The following is a 12,225-nucleotide window of genomic DNA, read 5'->3' as shown; positions in this document are numbered from 1 at the left end:
TAAATAAAGAACTACGGCAAATGTCAAAAATGTAACGCAGCCGAACCATTTATGGGATGACTTGCAAAGAGAAAAGCAAGCACATGCGGATTAATGTATGATTTATTTTATTAGTTTATTAGTTTCCCAACTACGAATCCCAATGTGCATTGCAACTAAAACATCCAATTCGCTTGCTGAGTAATCAAGAGGTTTGTCAAGCAAAGCGCACTGGCGTCGTCTTCACAACGATAACTGAGGATTATGGGTAATGTAGTGTCCTCAGCTATCCAAAACTCAAAAAAATTATTTGTTGTATAAACAATCACTGGAAAATCAATCAGAAAGGACAATACTTACTTCCTGGGTGTAAAATGCAGTGATAGCTACGTCCCTAGCAACCACCTAGTTATCATGAAAATGCCAAGACCAGAAATACAGTTTTACGCCGTGAGAGTTGACGACAACTTCACTGCACGCATAGCAACCTATTAGTCTACGTACTGTACGTAGTATATAAACATTTTGATGGTGAGACATGAAATAATCTTCGTAAATCTATCAAATTATAGATCCTACACATCCACTAGATGTAGATTCTGAAATTAGAATGTATACTTCTTGCTAGAAATGTAATCCAAAAGCATTATAATGGCAAAAGGATCCTAGAATTTTGGAATTTACACAAAAATTAAGTCGGGTGTCCGCCATGTTTTTTTTGTTCATGCCAGTAAATTTGTGACATTGACGCTGACCATTAGAAATCCACAGGAAAAAATGACGTAGCAATGTCACAATTTAAGAGTTGTTTTTGCTAAAATACTTTGTTTTGCTCTGTTGATCAACGTAGCTATTACACGTCTCTCTTTGTGAGGGTTGGACTCACCCAGTAAGTAGTCATTAGAAAACGTTTTTAAAGGTAAAATAAAGACAAAATGTTCTCTCCTACCCAGAAGCCGTCATATTTAATATCATCAACTCAGCCCACCAATATTAATGTGCATTTATATTCTCCCTAAAGGAAACTCCTTTTACCTCTCCCCTTGCTCCGTCCACAGGGATGTCAGAGGTTAGTGTCAGCCACACAGCAGCCCCTGAGCTGGGGGGACTTCAGCAGGAGGGCTGCCAGCTGACCTGCTGGGGCTTGAACCCAGCTTCTCTATTTGAAGGATTGTTTCTGTAGCCACTAAGTCATTGGCCTCTGGAAATGTTCACTCCCGGGAAAAATGGTGTGATGGAGTGTGTTGAGTGTTTAAACTTGAAACTAATCATGCCCCGTGGTATTAAATTAACCTTTGCCTGATGAGTTCTTCATCTCTCAGTCCGGTCCCTCTGGCCACTCTGCTCCAATAACATCACTACTCCAAATTCTACAATTGCAGCACAGCAGAGAGACCCGCTGTGATGCACATTAATCTGTGTACGTTTTCTCCCACCTCCCATCCCGCTGCAGCACTGGCCATTTGACGGTGCCTGCCCTCTCTGTTTGCATATAGGATGTAATATTGTCTCGTGGCCTCCATGACAATGTGAACACGGGTAATTACTGATTCTTGTTAGGGTGCAGAATGTAAGAGAACTGCATAATTATTACAGCACCTAGAGAGAGGGAATATGTGCAGCAGACAGGAAGTTACTTTTCCTTAACTCTTGGCCTTGAAATACTCGCCTACTGAAACCCTGCCTCTGTCTTTAGAAGATATAAACAGAACCTAGCAAGAATTTAAGTGTTTTTGTTGTAAATATCTCAATCCACCAACATAATATATATGAGTCTTACTGCGGTTGTTGGCACAGCTTCAGTTCGGTCCATCCGCTCAACATTTTTGCATCTTAGCTATGATAGGCCATGGTTCGTTCATGTGCAATGAATTCATAATTACAATATTTCCATTTGGGCCAGTGCTTCCTTCATATTTTCACTTCAAGGCAGCCCTGGCCCATATATTTAGTGGTGTGGAGAGCTGCTTTACCTTCTTGAAATTCACATCAGCTGTCCAATCCAACTGTTGTCAAAGCCTCAATGTTTCAATGTATTTTTTACTCAGAGCTTGTATCTGTATCAGGGTAGATTATTATTTTTTATTTTCTACTGTTATTTTCTATCCATCTTAGTTTGCAGGTGGTAGTTTCTAATGGAGCGTTTTAAATCCCTAAAAATGTATAAGAGGCGGTTTTACCACCACAAGTACATCAGTAGATGAATTAAAAACATAAATACGGTCATATTCAAATTAAAGAAAGAGTAAAATGTTCTTTCTCTAAGCACATGCCTCCTCACCAAAGGCCGGGTGAGGGTTCCCGACAGTAATTGAAAGCCAACCCAAGATTGACTCTCGTTTGGGATCAAACATGGTAAGCTTGATCACTATATTGGCCTGTTTATAAAGCCTCCTCTTGGATGCATGCAACCGATTTGGCACCTGGTCGCTTATAGGGGTTAATGCCCTGAAACATCTTGAACACAGAAACACGTTTAGAAACTATAAGAGAGGGCGGCAGGTTCTCCCTGGCCAGCAAAGCACACTTGCATTTGGGCATCGGTGTTGAAAGAGAGGGATTATTTTTGTATGACTTTATTTATTGTTTTTTGGTAAAATATTACTCATTTCACTTTAAGCACTTTCTAAAATACTTTATGAAAACACTCAAAGATGAGCATAATCATTTACTTCTCATGCATAATTTAATGGGATGGAAGGACTGTCTTTAAAGAGGCCCTATTATGCTTTTCCTGTAGTGTCTTATATAGATTGTTGTGCATGTAAATCTACAAAGGCTAAAATCCCAATGTTCCCAGCTCCCACGAACTCTCTCTCTCTCTCTTTGAAATTTTAATCGAGGGTCAATGCTTTTGACAGTGACTTGTGACATGGTGGACACGAATCTCAAAATGAAAGGATAAAAACAGTAGCGCTATAAACAAATGACAGAGGGCATGATCGGTGCTGTTCATAACAAGAAAAGGATCGCAACAAAAATATTACTATTGAATTAAGCTATATTCAACCCTGGCTAAGGAAAGCAAAACAACAAACAAAACCTTATTAACTACAGTGCCTAAAAATGACTAAAACTACATCCAAAACAGCACCGCGTCACTTAATGTGACCAACATTACCTCTCATCATTTACAAGCTCTCAACCTGGCAAAGTCTTCAGATAGAACATTACAATTATGTATAACTCAAATCAGGATGATATATGACAACGGCCTGTAACTGTTTAAATAAAACTGCTATAACTAAATAGCAAGTCATTCAACGCTTAAAAACGGTTTCTTTGGCAAATAAAGGTTGATAAAGCTGGCGACGCTATACAAGGTAATAGCAATTATACTTTAAAGTGGGATTGCCAAGACATTAATATTAGCAATGTGGAAGTGCCCTAGAGCCAGCGAAGGATAAGAATACTAAACACACAAGAGCTCAGGAAAAAAGGGTTAGTGGAGGAGATGAGGCGTTGGCAATTATTGAAAAGGTAAGCAGTTAAACTCCAAAAGTGACTCTTTATACTTAAAGTCCACATGTAACGCTCCAATTCTTTGCATGGATACAAATCCTTATGACTCTGTGATTCTTTTTCATGGTGAGTTGCCAACAGAACCACACTTGCTGCCTCATCTCAGCTTGCCATGGTTGGACCAAGCCATCTCTCTTGTGGTTCAATCAAGGGGCAACTTCCGGGGCTGTGCAGTGAAACACATAGGGAAGTGCCAAAAACTGCAGTTCATCGAATGGTCGCGTGGCCTGGCTCCAAAACAGAGCAATTTACATAGACCCCCCATGTTAAAATGCCAATTTTTACAGCAGAAATAAACATGTTTACAGTGTGGTACAAAAATTGCTTTTGGTCTCTATAGCTAATTCCCCTATTCATGACAACTGTGAGGAGGGTGAATTTCTATATAACTCTCCCGTTTTAATTATATTAAAGCTTAAAGTTATGCATAATTAAGGGCGCGGTCGCTTTGATAGACAGGTTAGCGCCGTCAGTGGGCGCTAGCCGCTATTTGCCTGCTCTGGTAGCTCCGCTAACAGACGCTGCACTTGAACTGTCGGACATGTTGGTGGTGTTGGTGTGTTTTGAATGCAAATATCAGACATAATATGGCTTGCTGTGCGATTAATTGTACTAACAGACCGTCCAAGAAGTCTGGTCTGCAGTTGTTTCGGTAAGTAAAATGTTATTATTATTTTATTTATATTTTAGCACCGTTAGCACTAATTATCAGTGTGTCTGCTCCATATAATGTATAAAGTATCGTCTGCTCTCGACCGGCAACCGGGAGCAACGAGACCGCAGGGTGTGCTGTTGACTTTTAGCGGGATAGCGCCGCGAGTAGCATATGGTAGCATGTAGCCTAGCTTGGAAGCCTTCGCTAGCTTGGTAGCTTCGAGCTAGATGGGCGTGTTTCAGTAGCCACGCCCGCTTCAGCTCCGACCCTATGTCCATATTTGAATTAGTCGGGAGGGGGCGGGAGGTAGACTGAGAAGAAGTCGACAGTGGGAGTCGCCCACTTTGAGCTTCATTACGGCTCTTCACAAACCTATGGGTGACGTCACTGATACTACGTCCATTATTTATACAGTCTTTGGGTTCAATCCCCTGTGCGTTGTAGAACCTGGCCAGTATGGCAAGCCCTTTTAACATTTAATAGCTAGAATGGATATGTCCGGCCTACCACTGTGAGCCAAACCAGCAAAGAGTTGGAAACACAACCCGGTGGTCTGTCTGGGCTTTTTCTGACACTGTTTCTTCAAAGGATATGCTCATTATTTCAAAAACCCTGCTGTCTGCTGGTACGGTCAGACACTTTCAATTCAAACCAAACTGCCACAGAGCACAGTAAGCTGATTGTGGCAGGACTCAGCTAGCATAAGGTATATTCAATACCCGCTTCAATCTTCTGTTTTGCTTCTTTCATTCCCTTAATATTTATTTAGGTTTTGATAACCTTTAAATTAGGGATGCAAATGATCGATTAATTCATTAATCATTAGTTGACTGATCTTATCGATCGACTTTCGATTAATTGATAAGCGGCGTTTTTCACCTGGATTTCAGTGTTTCAATAGGGCCTTTAAAAAGATCAGCTAGGCCTAGTTAAAACACTGAGTTCAAAAAGTATATATTATATTATAATTTGATAATTATATTGTATTATATTATATATTCCTCAAGTAATTATGCATTAGGAAAAGAAAGCAGACATGTTTTTTATGGTATAACAAAATACATTCTTTAATGACTGGCTCAGTTCTTGCATTTGAAACATTAGACATATTTAAAAAATGTAAAAAAGAATAGAAGAAATTAAATAGAGAGCCAAACAGAATATTATTGAGCCTATAGATTATGAAGAAACTGCATCTAGGCTATTAATTAGGAAATCCTTAACTGAAACATCCACAACATTTTCTGCCTTAATTTGTATAGGGTTACAGCAAAATAGAATGAAACGTTCACAGTGTACCTGGACACAACATAAAACATTACAGGGCCTCAAACCAGAACAATCAAATAAAGTAATGATCAAATCATGTTACCCTTTCCTGTCTGAAATGTGGCAAATGACTATACAGCTCATATCACAACTGGACCTATATATTTTTGTTCATGAAAATTAGCATGTTAACGTGGTCAGGGGTAAGGCGTGTGCGCCGTCTATTTACAGTGAGGCCAGCTGCTGAAAATACACGCTCAGATGGGACTGATGTGCCTGGCGTACACAAATACCATTTTGCTAGTTTTGCCAGCGTCGGAAACCTCCCTTCATTCACTTTCCACCAGCATGTGGGGTTCGACTCAAGAAGTGCAGGAGGTTTCCTTAAAGTAAATCTCCACTTCGCTCTGAGTCTCCACGCCACCTTTGCGGGCATTGGAATAGGTTTCACCCAGGAGTAAACTCATAGCAGATGTAGCCCCATGTCGCTGAGGCGCTGCTGTCTGGACAGTGTTCCCGTCGTCTCCAGCGGGGGCGGCACCTGTTGCTGTGACGCTGTCGCGTTCAGCTGTAGCCAGTTCAAGCAGTTTGGATTGAGCTGACCTACTGGTAGCTGGAGGTAGAACCCAGGTGTTTGTGGCGAGGGTCAAGCATAGTTAAGACCATAGGGTGGATGAGTCGAGGTCATCAGACTTAATCTGTTGAAAATAGAAACAATAGGCCTACAATTATTAAAAACGATACAATTGAATGACAATTACATTAGGGCCATGTTTGTGTCATTATTTTTTGCATCATTATTTTGTGTGAAGTTTATTTTGAAATATAGATAGTCTTTAATCCAACTGTTGAAGCCTCATTTCATGCTTTTCCGGGAATCTTCGTATCTGTTCATGATAAATTTTATTTTCTACTGTTTTCTGTCCACTAGTTGCAGGGGGTGTTTATGGATTTTAGAACTCCTAAAAATGATGGGTAAGTCGTTTATTTACCACCGAAAGTACATCAGTAGTTGAATTAAATCATAATACGGTCATATTCAATTAGAAGAGTAAGTCTCTTCTCCACTGCCTCCTCACCATAGCCAGTTAGGGTTCACGGAACGTTAATTGAAAGGCCACCCAGTTGACTCTCTAGGGATCAAACATGGAAGTTTGATTCACTAAATTGAAGGCGTATTAAGCACCTTTGGTTGCATGTCTACCGGTTTGGACGAGTGCTTAGGGTTGGAAACATCTTCACAGAACCTTTAGAAACTTTAGGGGCGGCAGGTTCCCCAGCCAGCAAAGCACACTTGCCCATTTGCAGGGGGTGAAAAATGCACTATTTTGTATGACTTGTTGGGTTGTTTTTTGGTAATAATCATTTCCTAGCGTTTCTGAAAAACTTTGAAACACGCAAGGAGCATACAATCTTCCACAAATTTTAATGGATGAGACTGTCAGCTAAATGTTTTTCAGGTGTGTCTATTAGATTATTGTGCAGTAATCCAAGGCTAAATCCCGATGTTTAGCTGCACAAATCTCTCTCTCGTCTTGTTTTAGAGGGTCAGCTTTACGGTAATGTAAACATTCGTGGACCGTCCAAACATTGTTAAAGGGATAAACAGTAGCGTATAGACAATGAGAGCTGATCGTTTTTTAACGAAAGGATCTGCGAGCGAAAATATTATTGCATTGAAGAATTTTTCACCCTGGTCTAAGGAAGCAATAATCCAACAAACCTTACTTAACTACGTGCTGAAATTGGCATAAAATCTCTCCAAAACTGCACCTCACTTAAGTGCCACTCCTCTCATCATTTACAAGCTCTCAACGCCTTCAGATAGACTATTCTTAGTTAGACCAAATCAGGATGTATTGCACGGACCTGTAACTGTTCAAAAAAATGATAACTAATGCAGTCATTGTTGAAACGGTTTCTTTCAATAACGTTATAAAGTGGCGGCGCTGGTGAACAATTTTTTTGGATGCAGGCATTAGGCGTGGAAGTTGCTGGCACGGGTTAAAAGCAATTATTAAAGAGCTCAGGTAAAAAGGGTTAGGAGGATGCGGCCATTGGCAATTTTGTGTGAAGTAGCTTTAAAGACTCTTTCTAATCCCTTTGTAAGTCCAATTTTGCAGGATCCCATGACTCTTAAATTACTTTCATGGGAAACCAAAAAAAGGCATTGCTTCCCATGGTTACAACCATTTGCATAACCAATTCCGGCTTGCATGAACAATTTGAGGAGAACAGTCCGAATGGTAGGTGCTGCTCCCGGCATTCATAGACCCCCTGTTAAATGCAATTTTACAGCAGACGATTCGGGTACCAAAATCTTTTTCTCTTGCTTTTCCATCTGACAACGATGAGAAAGGGTGATTTCTAATAGACTTCCGTTTTAATTATTAAAGCATAAGTATCGCCATATTAACTCCTTCATGAAGTTTACGCAGCAGGTGGCGCTCCCTATGTTGTGGTTGGGAGCTGATAACGACTGCTGAATGTCGGAATAGTGTGGTGTGGTGTTTTTGAATGCAAATATCGAACTAAATGCATGCTGCATTCATGTTGGGCGCAAAGTTGGTCGCAGCCACAGTAAAAGTTTATATTTTCTCAATTAAGCTACCTTGCCTAAATGATCAGGTGTCTGCTCCTATTAAAAGTACTCCTGCTCTCGACGGCCCCCAGAAACGGACGCAGGTTGCGATGACTTTTAGATAGGCGCGAGCAATGGTAATATATTAGCGGAGCCTTCTTAGCGGTTCTTCGACAGTGGTCGTCTTTCAGTACCACGCCGCTTCAATCCGGACATCTATTCATTATTTGTATATCGAACGAGTTTAACTGAAAAAGTCAGGGTGGGCGTCGCCCAGAGCCAGGCCTCACACTATTGACGTCACGACTGCGTCATTATAACAGAGTACATTTGAACTGTGCTTTGCCGGGAATTTGCAAGCAACATTTAGCAAATGGTGTCCCACACAGCCAACAGCAATGAGTTTTCCCCGGTGGTCTTTGGTTTTTCACCCCTGTTTCTTCAAGGACGCTCATTTTCACCCTGTTCTCTTACGTCAGACACTTTCAATTCAAACCAAGCGCCCTCAAGCGTAATCTGTTTTAATAGCTATAAGTATTTCGAGCAACCCTTCATCTTCTTTTAGTTCTTAATTCCTATTATCTACCTTTAAATCTCTTTGCATGAAAAGAACCCAGATTTCTCAACACTTTTGTCCAGTCTTCACTCACTGTGTGGGTTTTGTTACAGGTCTGTCTAACCATTAAACACAAAAATTGATTTGTCTTAGTACACACTCATTTTCTCTCTTCCTGTCCCCGGCTATGCCAATTTCCTCTGAGGTTCAAGTTGTGAATACTCAACTTATAGCCGCTGAGACTGAGTTCACTTCACAAGACACTGGCTTTTAAAATAATCCTTCCCTCAGGGCCACAGGACAGAGTTATTTATAGCAGGGGGAAAGTAATGGTCAACTGTTAGTTGTAACTGTTTGCTAAACTCCTCTCTCACAAAGACGGCTGTCCAATCCCAGTTTAGCACATTTACCAAGATCTCTAATGTATACATTTCAGGTACTTTTTTTTAAGTTATGAGTCAGCAAAAAACATTATAGTTTTTAGAGTTTTCACTACTTGAAACAATATCAAAGAATAGTGAACACATTAAATAAAATTACCGCTATGAGGAGACAATGTCGCTGGACCATCTGTGTGACTGCTCAGAATTTGCTGTGTCAGCACAGTTAGTATGATCTTGGATATGTCTTGTTGTGGCTAAATCTGACCTTAAATCAGGCTAAAATGTGCTTGTCGTGACCCAAACATCAATTCAGCTGCCCCCCCCTCCACCTCCTCTCTTCCTCACAGGCTATTAGAAGAGTATAACCTCGCCATAAGGAGAGTATTTTTTCCAGCTGTCGCCAATATTTTCTACACATGCCTCTTTGCTCCCTCTGGCCTCCTTTTTCATCTGCTCTAAACTGCTCCACTCCTCGTTTCTCTTCAACTGTGCTCTTCCTTTACCATTATAATTGTTACTATTGTAAAATGAGTGAATTTAAAGAAAAAGCACTGACTTTGTCTCTCTGTGTTTGTCCAGAATTTTGAAGGAGCACTTAAGGGAGAAGGAGGTGCAGCTCTCCTTAACCTTTGATGCTGTGGAGGCAGACCTGTTATGTGGAGAACCACATAGGGAGGCGCAGCGGGAGTGCCATACTGCAGAAGAAAGGTAGATCACTTTTTCTTTCTGTTTCCTTCAACCAATTTGTGTAACTTTGAATCAGTGACTCCAATGTGGAGAAATCCAGCAATCATAAAATAATTTCATATTAATGTTGATTTTTCAAACAATACATCTAAATGAGTGACAGAACAGTGACAGCTTGCACGTTAATTGCTCATCTAATAAAAACAGCAGCATATGTTTTTTTTTTTATGTCTGTACTACTGAAACAACATTATCATCACCCAAATGTACTTATATAGAGCTAAGGTAAAACAACAAGAACTAGCATTGTTAAATGGGGCAAAGACATAGAAAAACATGGACTCTAAAATAAATGGACGTACTAACCTTGACGTCACCCATTGGTTTAATGACTGGTTTAAAGCTGTCCATAGGCAAGGCTATGCTAAGTTACCAGATAGTGCCAGTGCTAGCTATCTAGCATTGTTAGCAGTGAACTGAAGTAATTCAAAAACAAAATGTACTCAACACAAACAGCCCACTCCTTTGTGTCTTTTAGTACAACTGAATGCTTATAAATGTTATATCATGTGAGCAACGTTTTCTCATTGACTTATATACAGTCAGACTTCTTTTTGCAACCAGTCAAGTTGCCCACTGATGGCCATTAGAAATAAAACAAGTGTTAGCCAATTACACATTAGCTTCACTCACAGAACATTTAAAACAGAAGTGAAACAACTAAAAAATAAGGGGAAAACAGATCGGCCTCAACTTTCAACAATCTATTGGCAAGAAGGCAAAATAAGTTGTCCAATATGTTTATTATCCTAAACTATTCCTCTAAGCAGGGTAAACATTAACTAAGTGAAAGCAGATTTCTAATTTTAGATAATTAACTGTCACTAAACAGTTTCTCTATTGAAAGCTTTCACTGTTTTTTTTCCCTAAAGCAGTGCTTCATTTTTTCCTTTCGCTCTCAGACATATTGAATTTCTCTTTATGATTCTGTTATTAAGGAAAACCCTGCCAGGAACTGATGTTACTTTTATGGCCCAGTAAATATTTGTGGATGTAAATGTCCTCCAACATAGTTAAGAATTTAGATGCATGTTGTTATCATGAAATGTGTGAGAGATAAAAGCTCTTCCAAACATTTATTATAACCCTTTTGTTAGCTCATCTGAATTGGATAATAAAAAAAAATAGGACCAAATATATAGACTCTCAGACTAACCAAGAGATCCAAGGGAAAAGATCCCACCATACAGGATGATTGACAGTTGATGTCCAGGAAGACACAGAGGGAGCAGCACAAACGGAGACAAAATAAAGAACAGGATCTCATAGTTACCGCTGTAAGTATTCAGCTGAAAAATGCATGAGGGCACAGCTCCCTTTGTAAAACATTTGCAGCAGTCCTGCAGTATCTTGTTATTCATCTGATAATGCAGAGAGAACGGGTCTGTTTGAGTCAGAGGCCACAACACGGAGAAATACAGAGAAACAAAAAGAAACAGTGCCAGAGGAGGGAATGAATTGTCTCTGTTACCTCAAATTTTGGTGGAAAAGAGGGCCGCATGAATGCCCGCTATATAAAATAAACGTACATGATGCAGAGGAGCAGGGACAGGGGAATTTGGGGGGAATGTGGAAAGAGATAAACAGGCGGCAGGAGACAGAATTAGGCAAGGAAATTGAGAACAAGGTAGAAATAATAGAAGCTGACAGAGAGAGAAATACAGGGAATCTGAGGGGTGTTGGTGAAAAACTGGAGAGACTAAGTGAGGAGAAAAAGAAAAAAAAGAGGACGGTTCTAAAAACAGTCCTTTTCACTCTGCGTACGACTGCTGCTGAATGCCATGGGTGTCAAATCTATCTTACTATACTTAACCATCACCTTCGGGACTCTCACACCGAGGTAAAAGCACACACACAGGATCACACAGACACACACTTCCACACACAGTGGGTAGATCTCACTTCTCTTATTTGTCATTTCCTCGCTCCTCAGTAATCGGTCTCACCGGAGGTAGATTTTTGTGCGCCATCTTAAGGAGCATCTCATGGTGCTTATTTGTGCCGGAGGACCGAAATCCGGTGAAATCCTCAGCCACTTTACAGTGTATCTGTCACAGATTGGACCCTGCAGTGAATGCACTGTTCTGATGCTTCTTAACCTGAGAGCAGTTTCATATGGGGTCAGATCAGTCTCATAATACACTAATGCACACAGAAGGATTCATACTTGTATTTCAGGATCCACACAAATGTTTTTCAATGCACACACAAAAGTGTTCCATTTCACATATATGTAAATAAAATCCAAATAAATCAAAAAGTTTTACATGTGTATTTTTGACCCACACACATTTGTTTTCCGTGTCAAACCGCTGAACCTGCATACACAAACCGCTCTCGGTGCATGGATCGCTGTGCATTCTTGTGTGGGTTTTTTAAGACTCCCCTGACGGTCACCCGATTCGTACCTGTAATGTTTTCCATCTACAGCCAATCAGATGTCTCCTCCATTCTAAGCCAATCACATGAGCGCGCCCACACGAGGGTATGATTTCTTGCGTTCGTGACGTAGCGCTTCATGTATGCATTTTGC

The sequence above is a fragment of the Eleginops maclovinus genome, chromosome 23, assembly GCF_036324505.1.
Source record: "Eleginops maclovinus isolate JMC-PN-2008 ecotype Puerto Natales chromosome 23, JC_Emac_rtc_rv5, whole genome shotgun sequence".
Lineage (NCBI taxonomy): Eukaryota > Metazoa > Chordata > Actinopteri > Perciformes > Eleginopidae > Eleginops > Eleginops maclovinus.
Note: the sequence above shows the minus strand (reverse complement) of the source record.